Raw genomic sequence first — 15,232 nt, 5'->3', positions numbered from 1 at the left:
ACCGAGCATGGTGTCAGATACAGGCACTATTAATTTTATAGCACTGATTAATCTCATACGCAATCTCACTGCTCTCTGGGTCCAAGATCCATTGGCCTTGAACATGGAAAGATGAAGAGGCTGAGTCAAGGAGGCTTGCAATCACCCAGATTCAGAATGCCTGAGAGCCTGGCTAATGGCACAATTGTTCTTCTGCCCCAGCCATAGCCTGTGTCTCAGATTGTGTGGCTTACCTTTTGTGTTAAAGCTGAAGTGAAGCAGTTTTCTTTAATGAGTATAAAGACAGATGGACGGACAGACACGGGGGGGCAGGGACAGAAACAGGGAGACAGAGAGGTAGAGAAAGGGAAGAAGAAAGACAGAGACAAAGACAGAGAGATAGAGACAGAGAGACAGAGAGAAACAGAGAGGGAGGGAGAGATAAAGAGAGATCAAGATCAAGACTGAGATCTGCTGATCACCAGTACTCCCATGTCTTCGAGGCTATAAAGGGGCAGATATGGGCTCCCTAGTATAATTAGGATGGCCATCCAACTTGACACGCCTTTGCCTCCTCTGCATCAACATCATGCCTCCCATTCCTCACCCATTTATTGGCATCCAGTGCACAGACACTGAGACTGTAGACAAGTAGACAAGGACACTCATGTCACCGGTGGCCTTCCGTCTGAGCAGGACACTTGCCTGCACAGATCAGAGACTTGGAGTAGGAATATGGCAGAAAGAACACTTGGCCTGATAATCCAAAGCCTGGCTGGACAAGGAAGGGCTGTATGGCATCTACAGCAAGGCAGCGTTTGTCAGCCCTGAGGTGGCAAATACAAGGACTTCTGCTTGCCTTGTTTTATACCTGGGCCTTAGTTGACCCACATCCCAAGACTTCCTGTTAACATAATGTGACCAACAGGAGTCAAAGTAAATGATACAGACCATCGCTTCTGTGCCTAAAACTCAGGGCTGACCATAAACTCTCCTACCATCCCTTTTCCCCCATCAGCTCTGTGAGCTGTGACACCGGCATTGTGGTATGATCAACAGACAGCCTTGTTGTGCTTTCTGTGCTGTCCGTTTTCTCAGCATCATTGCTAGCTAAGCATCCAACAATGTAACGTTACCTCCCATTCAGATCTTCCCTGTTAAATCTCGTTGCATACACAGTGTGTGTAGGATGAGGGAAGGTACGAGAACTGACTCACGGTCTGTAGCAGAGCTCCTTCTGCCTTTGAGATAACACTGGGTAGCAGCTGTCTCCATGGAGACTGTACTGGGTTAGAACTGGCTATGGTGCTGGGTCTTAGTATGGGCTCAGAACCTACCATATCCCTAATGGGCTTGCCTATCTGCTTGTTGGAAAGCATAATAAAGTATGTGGAAAGCCTACACAGTTAGGTACTACAAAGCTGGAAGAAATCGTCTTAATGAAATACTGAACCTGAGTCCAGAAGGTGGTTATTGCACACCTGTGTTTTCTCGGGGTCAGGAGAGCGTAGGACATGAAATTTGACTTCTTTATTCAAGGAGGCTCTAGCTTGGTCCTCAGCATCTTCCATGACAAACCTGCCTCTTTCTTCTCCGAAGTTCCTGTGTAGCAACAGCTGGTGATGTGCTGCCTCAGGGGTAGTGACAGTGGAGTATGTAGATCCAGTCATCATATACTTGTGTAGATCCTGTTCATTCTACAATGTAAATAGGGGTGTTCTCTCCCAGAGGAGATATGTACCCAATCTCAGAGCCTCTCCACCGATGCTGGAAGCCCCCCACAAATGCACAAATATGGGGTCTAAAATTGCAGTTATATTATAGATGTATGTCAGATTGGTGACATATTGTGTAGATACCTCTGCGTATACATGATGCCATCATTTTGATGCACAGCCCCACATGTATGTGTGGCATGATGTGGCACACATCAGTCTGAGTTGCTTCTCCATGTTCTGATGAGCACATTGCAGACTATGGATCAGTGCAGGGGAGGCCATCCCAGGCACTGAACTCAGCCTGGCATCTTTTTAAACCACACACTGGAGTGCTGTGCAGAAAAGTGGAAGAGGGGTCCACACACCTAGCCCAGGTCCCCAGGAACTGGTTGGATAAGACCATGTATCCATTCGCCTTCCCACTCTGTCTCCAGACACGCAGGGAAGAGAGCTGAAATGACACATGCCATGATCATGCTAAGGCAGCAGTGTCTCTGCTTCACAAGCCAGAGAAAGCAACTAAAAGTGAGTGTGACGACCTGAGCTGGCCTCTCACAAAAGGAGAAGTTGATGCCCATGAAAAATCCACCCAGAATGTACTTATGGGGTGACTCACACTCATTAGGACTTGACTAGTCAAGGAGGTCAGGCCAACAATGGTCAGGACATCTCAGCAGCCTATACTGATGCTAAGGAGATCAAATACGCCCAGAGGCATACAGGGAAGCTAAGGTGTGTTTGCAGATGCTCTGCAGGGAACCTCAGAGAGGAGTGGGCCACACGTGGGGGTCTTGGGGCTGTCACAGAATGTGACAGCTGCTCTAAGGTTATCCATACAAGACACCGAGCTTTGAGCACCGCCGTGGGAAGAAACGGAAATGTGTCTCTGTGTCTGTCAAATGTCTCAGCCACGGGTAATGGCAGCAACTTCACCGGAACTGTAGTAAGCTTGTCTTTCTCTTGTGTCTTGCAGAGGAGGAAGGAGGAGACTTGGCCCAGCCGGGCCTCAGCTTCCCAGGTCCGGCAGAAGAGGACATAGGTAAAGTGAAGTGGCTGATAGAGGGTGGGGGTGTACTGACTGACAGCTCAGGGTCCCACAACCTCCGTCTCACCCCATCACTGGGAAACTCACAGTAAACTTGCTAAGCACGCCCGGAATGTGGTGGCAGTGGGACTAGAGAGGCTGTGCTGATGCTCTTACACAAACAGTAAAATCTCGTGAATCCCTTGTGAGAAAAGGGCTTCCCGGACCCACATGTTGATGGGTTAAAGACATAAGACTGCAGAAACCATGTGCAGACAAACCCCCTTCACCCACCCCAGGCTCAAAGGAGGCCAGCAGCCCCACTCTCTACTGGAAGTGGTTGATGCCTTGGGCCAGCACAGTGCAAGCTGAGGTAGATGCTGGTTCATCAGGAGCCTGTTGGAGAACATGTATCACCTCTCCCTCCCCGAGTGCTCAGATCGGTCTCCCCTGGGACTATCATTTGATGCCACTCCTGACACAAAGGGTTGGTTCTACTTAGGGCGGTTGGTCAGTTGGCAGGGAGTTCTACTCATGAGGGCGACCGCCACTGCCAGAGATGAAGAGAGTTGAGTAAAACCAACATCAAACATTAATCAGATAGGGAACGCCAGTGTGGCTCTAGGCTCTGCTCTATTGCATACTGCACTTGCAAACCTTCGGGGTCAGGTGTTCTCTGAATGACACCAGGCCACAGACTGTTACAGTGCACAGACAGGTCATGGGGTAGGCCCCTGCTTGCTTCTTTTTGTTTGCTTGAGACAGTTTTATGCTACAGCCTAGGCTGGCCTCAAGCATACACAGTCCTCCTAACCCAGCCTCCACCGTGCTTGGATTCACATACAGACTTGAGCCACCATACCCAACCTAGGCAAATCTTCCAATGGGGACTTCTCCTTAGTTTTCTTCAGGCCATCACACGCAAGGACCATGTTGCTCGTCTGACTGGCATAAGTAACACTGGATACTCAAGGAGCCCTCTTTGCATGGGCTATGGCTTATTTCAAAGAAAGCTCTGTCCCCTCCAGGTTCTGAAACAGCTCGCTCTTCAACTTTAAGCTTACAGAATGGTTGCCTAAGTCCGCAACAGTGTGGGAGCTCGCACTGGCTAGGGGCTCCAGACTCACACTTAGTTTTTCTCATCGAGACCAAAAGGAGCAGTTGTGGTAGCAGTTCCATTCTTCCCCCATGACAGACAAAGCAGGTGGGAATTTCCCCCCAAGGGCCTGTTTCCCAGGCAGCAGGAGGTTGTGACTTGGTGCATTGGCCTCCAGGGACAGGTATGGATGCAGAACATCGAGAGCCCTGGTCTTAGTGCAGGAACCTAGAAAGGATATTATCTCAGGGAAGCCAGGAGCTGGGGCTTGCCTTGGCTGCGGAGGGCTAGCTTATCCCTGAGTTACAGAGAGTGATGTTGAGGGGCTGAAGCCAGGGTTGTTGTCCTACTAAGAGTGGTGCACAGATTGGCCTGCACGTCATGATGTCAGAGAGGGAACAGAATTAACCATTCTTCCCATTGTCACTGTAGAGTTTAGGGCTTGGTTCACTCACAGCGTGCAACAACTGATACACCCGTGTGTCTACAGAGCTCACCACTTGCTCCTAATAGAAGCTGTACCCCTCCAACAGCCCCCAACATCCTATTCTCTGTTTCTATGGATCCGCCTACACTGAGATATTTAATGAGTTTGTCTTCCGGTGACTGGTTTATTTCACTGAGCATGAGGTCTTCTAGGTTATTCTGTGTTGGAACATGGTAGGATTTCGTATTTAGAGCTGGGTACTATCCCACAGTGTCTGAACCATACCATGCTCCTCTGTTTATCCATCAAGGGCCATGTCGCTGTCTCCGGTTGAGCTGCTGGGCACAGCACTATAGAAGCACAGTTTGCCAATATCTCTTACCCTGTGCTTCTGCTGCTCTAGTCATGTGTGCACTATGGTATGGCTGCACCACATGGCAAGCCAACGTTCGCTGTCCTGAAGCCAGCCTGCTGTTCGGGGATAAGGTCATTATAAGAATAAAAAGGATCAGTCAGTTCTGGAAGCTTTGGGTACCAAGAAACAGCGGGGTGTGGTGATTTCTGATTTCCAGTGATCGCTGGGTTCCTGTTTGAAGTGGGGTAAAGGGCAGGGGTCCTAAGTTTAGGAAAAGCACCAGCAGCCTCTCTGGACGTCTGGAAGAGGAGGAATACATACTTGGGGTGTGCCTGTGTAACTGTGGTTGGCTCTGAGCAGAAGCAAATGCTCAGGGAACCCTCTTTGAAGCACCAGAGCCTAACCACAACCAGCTTCTGTCGCTGTGTGTGCTGGCTAGGCTTTGTCAACTTGACAGAAGTTAAAGTTATTTTGGGAAGATGAACCTCATTTGTGGAAATGCCTCCCTCAGACTGTGTGCGGGTGAGCCTGTAAGGTATGTTCTTCATAATGGTTGATGTGGAAGAGCCCAGCTCACTGCAGGGAGTCTTACCCCAGACTGGTGCTCTCGGGTTGTCTAAGATAGCAGCCTGAGCAAGCCTCCTCATCAAGCCCGTAAGCAGCATTCCTCTATGGCTTCTACAGTTCTTGCTTCTAGGTTCCTACTAAAGTTCCTTCCCATCTTGACATCCTTCTATGGTGGACTGTATTGTGGAAGTGTTAGCCAAATAAGTCCTCCCCAGGTTGCTTTTGTCATGGTGCTCTATCATACCAATCACCTAACCCAACCAAGAAACCTAACTAAGGCAGAAATTGGTACTGTGTTTGTGAGATATTGCCATGACAGACAACAGGATTGTAGAAGGACGTTGGTACTTTATGCTAGAAAAGCTGTTGAGTGTTCAGACCACAATAGGTTATTGGAAGAATGTATAATATGATGCAAAAGTATAGTTAATGGAGGCCTGTCTTACAAAATATCCAAGAGCAGTGTGAGAGGCCCCTAAATACACTGTTGAGACTGTTAAATATTTTGGATTAAGAATCTGATTCTGCTCAGTTGAGGCTGAAGAATTGGCTGTGATTAGAAAGAGTCCATAATCACTTAAGCAAAACCTTTGGGGTTTTGGGGACAATTGATAGTGGTCAGCTGAGGCTAAGGAATCAGCTGTGATTAAGGAAATACAAGCATCATTGAGGTGAATTCTTCTGGTAAGTGTTTCCTCTGAATCAGCACATAAAAGCTATGGTCCAGAAGTGGCCACGAATCTACCACATGTTGGCAGCCCAATTTAGTAATGTGTGTGAGTTTCCCAGGTAATGCTGGTCCACGAAGGGATCATGCAGAGTAACCGAGGCTTGTTACTAGTGGTGAGATAGCCGTTGGAAAAGGTGTAGCCTCAGTTGCGGTAGAAGCTGCAGGATCGAAAAGGTCTTGGAGAGAAGTTGAGGCCTGGTACCATGTGTCAGGGTCAGAGTCTCTGAAGAGAGGTCTGGAGAGGCTGCTGGTGAAGGTAAGGACCAGTTACACTGGAGGGCCCAGCATTTGGAGATGCTAATACCATGTGATGCCTTCCAAGGAAAGCAGCAGGTGTGGAATGTAGCCTGCTTGAGCCTGGAGACAAGCTGTGTGTGCTGTAGTTTGCAGAACTTGAGAAGTGGAATTGCCCAGGCCCTTGGGAGCCCAGATGATCCAGAGTGGATCCCATATGCCAAGCACTGAGCTTTTTACACTGTGGATTTTGCCTTTTTTTTTATTTGATTGCAGCTCTGTGCTCATTCTCCCCTCAAGAGGAAGAACTGATTTAACTTGGTTTTGATTTTACGAGAGCCCACAGTTGAAAGACTTGGGATATTTTAGAGAAATATTTTTAAGTGTTTGAATTTTTGGAGATTATGGTATTATTAAAAGAATGTGTTTTATATTGCAATAGCAATATAAAATATTATGGATAGATAGATCAGAAAGGGAAGACTGTGGTTTAGTAAGTGATAAGTGTGCATGTCAAGTTGACAGGGCCTCACTTGTGCTGCTGAGTTGGTCTTTTGTTTTGATGGTTTGTTTGTTGTTTGTTTGAGAAAATGACTATAAGATTCTCTGTATGCAAGTTAGAGGTGGTGCATCTTCTTGATTAATGACTAATGACAAATGATTGCTGTGAGTACTATCACCCATGGGCAGCTGGGCCTGAACTGTATAAGACACTCTTGGGCTTAGCCACCCATGAGGAGAGCAAGTCAGTGAGCAACGTTCCTCCATGCTTTCTGTGTCAGGTCCTACCTTCAGATCCCTGCTTTGAAGCCCTGCCCTGACTTCCTTCATGTTGGACTGTGACACAGGAATATAAGGCAAACCACTGCCTTCACAGGTTGCTTTTGGTCATGGTGTTCTATCGTAACGACAGAAACCTGCCTAAGATACCACAGCTGGGAACTCCCGAAACTGGTGCCCTGCTGCCTCTGATGAGCAATGCCCGGCCCTTGGAATCTCTAGAGATCCCCTACTTGTCCTTACTGCTGAAGGGAAACCTGTGTTTGTTTTTGCATTGCTTGTTATTGTCCTTGCTTTCTTAAGTGAGCATTGAAAACTGGAATTGTATACATTATAGCATATGATGTGACTATCAATATACACTTAAGTTGAATGATGATTAAATCAAGACCATTAACCTATCACCTCACATATTTGCATGTTTTCTGTTGTGAGGATGTTTTCTGTTGTGAGGAAATTAAGAACTAATCTTATATACAGTGTGTTGCTATAGTTACTATCAAGATGATGAATTGTCTTCCACCAGCATCTCCCTACTCTCTACCCAGCCTCCCGTGGCCACATTCTTCCCTCAACTCCCCAAGACCAAGCTTGAAGGTTCCACATTTTTTCTATGCCTGGCTTAATTTAGTTTACATGATCCTCTGACTATTCTATGAGGCCACTAATGGCAGGACTCCTGCCTTTGTCAAGGCCGAATAGTGTTCCACTGTGCATATGTATCACATTTTATTGGTTCTCTCATCTATTGATGGGTACTAGATTATTTCTATTTCTATTGTTGACTATTGTGAACAATATTGTATTTTCTTTGGAGGGATACCCAAGAATATTATGCTGGGTCAACCACCCCACATAATAATAAAATGTACCCAGAGTTCTTGAGAGACCTGCCATGAGATAATTCCAAGCAAGAAGACTCTAATCAACTGAAAAAAGGACCTAATATCTTCTTATGTGTTACGTTAGTAAAGGGTGGTTTCTAGAAATCATATATTGTCCCCTTGTCTGAATAAGTGTCTCTTCCATTTGAGAGCATCTGAACTCCCTGGTGCTCCCATATGGCATAACATCCTATGATGAGAGCTGCAGGGCCTGGGAAGGTGTCTACAGCATTTACCTCCAGTATTGGTAGCAAGGATTAATGGGGCTCATTCCCAGTGGCCACGATGAAGGAAGAAACTTGCTCTTCCCAGGAAACCCATGTCTAGGGAAAATGCTCTTTATGGTTCGTCTTCCCTGTCTAGCTTGACTGGATCTGGGATGCTGGAGGAGGCACGTGTCTGAGTTGACTATCAGACTGCATTGTCCCAGAATCCAAGACCAAATAAAAGGGAAGAAAGACAAAGGGAGAGCTCTGAGCAGCAGCTGTCTGACTCCTGGCTGAGGGTTTGATGGGAGCAGCTGCCTTACGCTCTTGTAGCGCTTTCCCCGCTGTGATGGATGGTCCCTTCAAACCGTGAGCCCAAATAAATAAATCCTTCCTTCCTTAAGTTGCCTTTGTGACATGTTTTTCAAGACAATATGAAAATTAACTAATATACTGTCGGGTATTAAGCTGACCTCTCAGTAATTGGTGTGAGGTTCAGCTTACTTTATACGATGTTATAGTTGGACTTCCTCGTGTGTGGAATCAGTCAACCACAGCTGGAGAGCATTTGAAAAGCATTTCTTCCGAGCATGTGCAGGCTCCTTGTCATTTCCCTGTAAACAATGCACAGAGCAGCTCCATGCTTGGCGATGACATGGCGCGTCCTATTTCAAGCGTGAATATTCTTGCTGGATATTCTTGGAGCCATCCCCCATCATGCAGCAGGTGATTCCGGTTCTAAAGGCGTTGTTTCTTCATTTTCTGAGATGTTAGTTGAGCTGTAAAGGGCTCGTCGTTTGCTCACATTTATGTGGAGCGTGGTGAACACTTATTGTTTGCATGGATAGGTTATTTGCAAAGTTAAATGGGGGAAAATGTTGGGAAATCCTATATATGAGACTGGTGGGGGTGGGGGTCGCTTTCTTACATTGCAGCTTTAAAATACATTAATATAACACCTCCTGCTCAAGACGCTATACACGGGCAAACATACACACTGTGGAATCTTCGGGGCTGAGTAGATGGCTCATTGGTTAAAGGCTTACTCCCTAGGTGTGGGGACTGGAGTTTCGATACCCAGAATACGTGTAAATATTGGGAGGGTATGATGGTCTGCCTGTAAATCTAACCTTAGAAGGCAGAAACTGGAGATTCCCCAGAGCGAACTCTTTAGAAAAGTGTGCTACTGGCAAGCTCTGGTTTTGATTGAAAGACTGTCTCATTATGTGTCTCATCTAAGATGGACGCAGAATCAATGACTCTCAGCATCTGCCTTGTACCTCCAGATGCCCACCACACACAGGGAAATAGAGAAAAAGGCTTCTCCAGACGATGTGACCTTACACAGCTTCACCTTAATATGTCACACTGAGTGCAAGAGCATCCCACAGAGATGAGGATGCTTTCCTTTGTAACAAGGACACCCTTCCAGATGTCTGTATCAGTGTTCTTTTATAAGCAGGGACAGGTATCTGTGATGGGCAGCGTTAACTGTCAAGTTGATGAAATCTAGGATTACCTAAGAGATGGCCTCTGGGATGTTATCTTGGGTTAATTGACTTGAGAAAATCTGCCCACGGTGGGCAGCACCATTCCCCAGATGGGATCCTGGACTGTGTGAGCGGAGAAAGGGGTGAAGCAGCACAGGAATAGATAAGCATCGCTGTCTCTTCCCTCATCAGGGATGCTAGATGACCGGCTGCTCCAACCCCACTCCCTGCTACCTTGATTTCCTCGCCAGTATTGACTGTAACTTGACCTAAGAGCCAAAATAAAGTATTCTTTCTGTGAGTTGCTACTAACAGGGTTTTTGATCATAGTAACAAAGACAGCACCCACATAGCTTTGTAACATTGTTAAATGCTCACACTTGTTCTTTCACTTAGTTTCTAGAGTCCATGGAAATAGTGTCACAGAATGGCATTCTTCTGTCAGGAAGACGACCACCCTCTTTAGGGCCCCCACTTAGCCTCTGGCTCAGCAGCTGAGTTCTGCCTCACACAGCTCTGCCCCTTTTCCTCACCCTCTAAGTGCTTTTATTCTATCGCTCCCTGATCCCTAGACCACCAATAGGATTGCAGAAGCCATCCCGAGACTGCCCCTCCTCCATGTGTGATATGGGGCAAAATTGTCAAATACTGTGGAAGAGGACTGAGAAACTAACCTCCAGTAGTCCCGTTGGATAATTCAAGAGAACTTATTTTCATTATTCTATTTTAGTTTAATGTTTAATTTTTCAACTCTATTTTAAGAAGAAGATTCTTGCTGCGTAGCCCAGGCTACCCTCAAACTTACAGTAATCCTTCTATCTCAATCTCCCAAGTGCTGTCACGACAGACATGAGCCATCATAGTCATAATTCCAATTTAAATTTTTGTTCCCATGCAAACAATCAGCATAGAATTTAGAGCCAGGGATACTGAGGGCTCCTGGAGGTCAAAGGGGTGCGGTGTTCATGGACTGGCGCTCTGAAGTCAAATGTCAGTTTCCAGCTGTACCAAGCCTAGACCCTGGCCAGGATGGTACTTGGGACTCCCTTTGCCACTTAGGACCCTTATTGGCACATTCCCGAATGCCTCAGTTATGGAGTAAGTGTATAAAGGATGAAGACTGGCAGCCCAGTGCAACACAGGGCGTGTAAGGAAAGAGTGTGTGAGTAGCAGAGGCTGGGAAAGCAAGGCAACATGTCCAGAAACCAAGCTAGAGCTGAGGGCCCAGGAAGGTACAAGAAGGCGACAAAGACAGTTGCAGGAATGGGTGGCTTTCTGGAAGCTACTAAGCCCCTGCAGATAGCTAGGCGATCGGAGCTGGATCTGAGTGGGAAGGGTCTCCTGTGGGCAGTGGCTTGATCTGGGGATGCATGCAAGAGCTGTGCTTACGTACCCGCAGTCACAGTAGGTAAGTCATCTGAGGGTTCCACCTGGGAGCACTCAAGACTGAGTTCAGGACAAAACAAGACCGGGTATGGTGTGGCACTGGCTGCTGGGTTCACCTTCTGAAGGGCTCAGGAGAGACCACCCAGGGCTATGCTGTGCAGGAGGTCATGACCAGGGCTGGAGCAGGTGGCTTATAGGCTCACCAGGCCCTGGAGGCAGATGACAGAAGGAGAGGCCAAGAGGGGGAGAGATGAGTCAGGACTCCTTGGGCGCACCAGCCAGATGCTGTTTTCAACCTCGGGCTCTTGCGAAGTACAGAATAACAAAGTTCATATGTGGTTCTCCTGGAGCCTTCCAGAAAGGAGAGAGCCAGATGCTTCTACTAGAAAGCTGCACATCCTTGTGGAATGTGCTCGGCCCACAAGGTGCCAGGTATTACAGATCTCTGATTTGTGATTTATTTGTTTCATTACACTTTAATAAAACACGGAGAGTGTTGTTTTTCTTTTCAGTTCCTAACTAGGTTTTGGGGTTCACCTTTCTTCACATGGAGCATTAGTTAGCATAAACTGCAAGTTCTCATTTCCAAGGGAACTGTCAGTAAAAGACAAGACCATAATACCAGACAGTGCCTACTCCAGGGCTCCCCTTCCCTCCTAGACTTGCAAGTCAGCCTGGTTAGCATGTCAAGTGCTCTCTGCCTGACGCTGACTTCTCCTTTCTCATACGTCTCTGGGACTCACTTGAGTGTTAATCTCAGATATGAACACCAGGCATAGGTACCTCTGTCTGTATTTTTGAGTGCTGGCCAGACCTCCTGAACTGTATAGGTAGAGTGTGTTTCCTGCACCGGTCTCTGCGCCCATGAAAAGGCGTCCTTTCAAATGAAGCAAGGAATGCTCACCAACTCCCACAGTTTGTAGCTTGACCACCACGATGGCCACGTATACCAAATAAATAAATAGAAAGGCACGTGGACCTTTGGACAAGGGATGGCTCGTTGTCACCATCTCTACTACCACTGTGGCCCTGTGACTGGGTAGCGTCACCAGCAATAGCTTCGAGCAGAGCTGCAGGAAGGAAACGTAGAGCACGGTACAGGGACGGTGGCTCGGTGTGCTGCCAACAGGCACCTGCCTAGATCAACGTCATCCAAGAACATGATTTCAGTGACAACTGAGGCCCTTTGCAAACTGCACCATCTGAAAAAAATGCCACATGCATTTTTCTATCTGGAATAGCCTCGGGGACTAGGGCTTTGCTTTGTGTACAAGTCATTAGTGGGCTACAGTGATGGGAGTGTTCAAAACTAAGTCCAGATTTGTGCAAGGTATTTGTTCCTCTGGGTGGAAACAAATGGAACTGAGCGGGCCTTTCCTGAGAGTGATGGCCTGCTTAGTGATGTACAGGATGCTATCTGTGTGTAGGGAGAGTGACCTCCAGACCTAAGGAAGTATCTCTACAGGAAGAGGAAGTTAGGGTTAGCTGCCAAATCCTTGACTTCCTGGAAACTATAGTTTTCGGGAAAGAAAAGCAGCAGATGCTCTGTCGTGGATTAGAGTCCAGGGGATGATACCAGCTTTGATGTGTCTGTGCTTCCCTGAAAGAGGTGGCAGAGATGAGAAGGTTCCCGGTGCTTCTGAATACCTTGTATCATCCCAGGACCCTGGGTCAGCATGTTCTGTCCTAGGTAAGCCTGTGAATATAGCAAGTGTCTGCTACCCATAAGTCAGGAGACTGCAGTGTAGAAGACGAGGGATTTGTCCAATGGTTATTCTAGTTCTGAGCCAAGAGAAACCATGTGGGATCTTCTGGTACCCATTTCCTCTAGTGTCCAGTGTATAAACAACATTCACTCCATTTGCCACCTGGTATTGAATTGGGTGTTATCTAATTTAATTAAAAAGTATGCATGGGGAAAAAGAACACAGCACCAACGTGCCTGCAATACATATGTTTCCATGCTAAATCCGTGTGACGTGCCTCTGTGAGCTGACATCCTTAAATCTCTCAGTGTTTCCTGAGGCCGTTAGTTCAGCTTAAAACCCGCCCCATGACAGAAGCATGTGCACTTTCATCATGAAACCCAAAAGTAAATTTCCTTAGTAAGAAACCAGTTTCCTTGGAAATGAGAACTTGCAGTTTGAGGTAACGAATATGATATATGAACCAATGTGAGCCCCCAAACCTAGTTAAGAACTGAGAAGAGAAACACTGCTCTCCAAGTTTTATGAAAGTATAAAAAACATGAATATGTAACATACAATGAATACCAGTCAACCAGCTAGAGGTCGCACTGATTAGACTAACTCGCCATCTTTAGAAGGCCCTTGGGATCAGAGTTGTCTGAATCTGAGGAAAGGCAGAGACCTGTGGTCCCCTATGCCTATCTCACCTGCTTCCAGGACAGGTAGTAGAGGAGACACATGGACCTGAGGTCACCTGCTCATCCCGCAAACGCAGTGACATCCGAGAAGAGGAGTCTGAGCTCAATGCCAACACTTCTAACAAAAAAGTAGACGACTTTGAAATAACTCATGAGTGTTATAACCCACCACAACAACATGACTCAACTCATTTCTTTTGCACAGTTTCCAAAGAGGAGACTCTCCCAGTTAAATACTGAAGTTCACCTTAACAGAGTGCCTTAGTTAGGGTTTTACCACTATGAAGAGACACCGTGACCAAGGCAAATCCTATGACGGACAACATTTAATTGGGGCTGGCTTGCAGGTTCAGAGCTTCCGTCCATCATGGTGGGAAGCATGCCATCATGTAGGCAGACTTGGTGCTGGAGGAACCGAGATTTACATTGCGATCTGAAGGCAGCAGAAGGGAACTGGATTCCACCTGGGCATAGCTTGAACGTGTATATGAGACTTCAAAAATCCTGCCTCCATAGTGACACACTCCAACAAGGATTCACCTCCTAATAGTGCCTCTCCCTGTGGGCCAACATTCAAACACAGAAGTCGGTGGGCACCAAACCTATTCAAACCACCATGCAGAGTGAGTCAGCTAGCTGAGTACAGGTGGTGGGGTGGGCATGCTTTAGGAGTGAACACAGGGTGTCTGTGTACCATCTCCTGAAGCTTCCCCAGTTAAAGCCTAGCAGAGGACACTGAACCCCAGGCTCCAAACACTTGACTTGTACTGTGAATCCCACACACTCATAAGGGAAGCCACAGTTTGCAGCAGCCTGAACCAACAGGGAACCAACAGGGGACACCCTCAGCTTATTCAAAGCAGGTAGCATAGTAACTGGTCTAAGCCAAGACACTGATTTACTGATAATTCTGAAATGTCTGAATGCAAATCCCTTAATACAATTTTTGTGCATGAAGAGACCTCATCAAGGTCTAGTACATCCTGAAAATTAACTGGACCAATGCATGGCCGTTTTTAACATTTTATGGTAAAAAACTCAAAATTCGGATTCCGAGTATTGGTTCTCAGGGGGGGTCTGAACCTGGATAGTGTGTGCCTGGAATTCAAATACTGAAATCTTGCGCCTTCGCGGAACATGTTTCTTGACCTCTCAGTGACCCAGTGGTGGTGCATAAGTTGGTCCAGGGACACAGTCTGAGCCATGGGGAGATCACAAAAACAAGGTCTGTATGTTTCAGCCACATCAGAAGATGACGGGTGAAAACTCGTGTGTGCCCTCTGAGTCTCACTGTTCGCCACTGGCCTTCTGTAACGTAGGAGAAGCTAGTCTCCAGTCTCCACAGGCAGATACTGGCTAGAAATAATTAGGTAAAATTGGTAAACCTAAAGATTAAGGCAACCAGAGAATGAGATATAAAGGCAGACGCATTAGATGAACAACAGGTTTTTCTCCTTTAAAATTTTTAAAAGCCAGGAGGGCACAGGATGGTTTTCCTCAGGACCTAAAATATTTAACTGCCGACCTAGATTACTGCATCCACTAAAGCTGGTTTTCAAATGAAAGGAGAAATGGAGACATTCTATAATAAACACGAGCTAAAGGAATCCACGAGCACTATGCTAGCACTGCAGAAAATCTTTAAAGGGACACTGCAAAGAAAACGGAAAACAGCAGGAGGCTACATAGAAAGGGAAATGCTTCTTAGGAAACTGGAGAAGCAAATGGGTATTAGGAAACAAATACTACAAAATGAGAGGAATAAGTGTGTGTGTGTGTGTGTGTGTGTGTGTGTGTGTGTGTGTGTGTGTGTGTGTGTGTGTGTGTGTGACCTTTTTATGAGACAGGAACTCTCACTGAACCTAGAGCTTTTGATCTCAGCTCAACTGACTGGGCCGAAACTTCGTCGTCACCCCACCACCGGCCTATGATCCACATGACTCAGATCCTAAGACCTATGCCAGGGTAAC

General features: G+C 46.8%; 1 protein-coding gene across 1 annotated transcript in view; it reads left to right on the top strand.

Moving 5' to 3' along the window:
- The first annotated feature begins 2,649 nt into the window (after positions 1 to 2,649).
- The window catches only part of Dlgap2 (DLG associated protein 2), a 136,476-nt gene continuing 123,893 nt past the window's right edge, over positions 2,650 to 15,232 (top strand). Inside the window, exon 1 of the mRNA XM_032918939.1 lies at positions 2,650 to 2,736. The gene's annotated coding sequence lies outside the window, so the exon portion shown is untranslated. The remainder of the gene's footprint in view (positions 2,737 to 15,232) is intronic.

The sequence above is a fragment of the Rattus rattus genome, chromosome 13, assembly GCF_011064425.1.
Source record: "Rattus rattus isolate New Zealand chromosome 13, Rrattus_CSIRO_v1, whole genome shotgun sequence".
Lineage (NCBI taxonomy): Eukaryota > Metazoa > Chordata > Mammalia > Rodentia > Muridae > Rattus > Rattus rattus.
The sequence above is the reverse complement of the archived record's forward strand: the minus strand, read 5'-3'. Positions and strand labels throughout refer to the sequence as shown.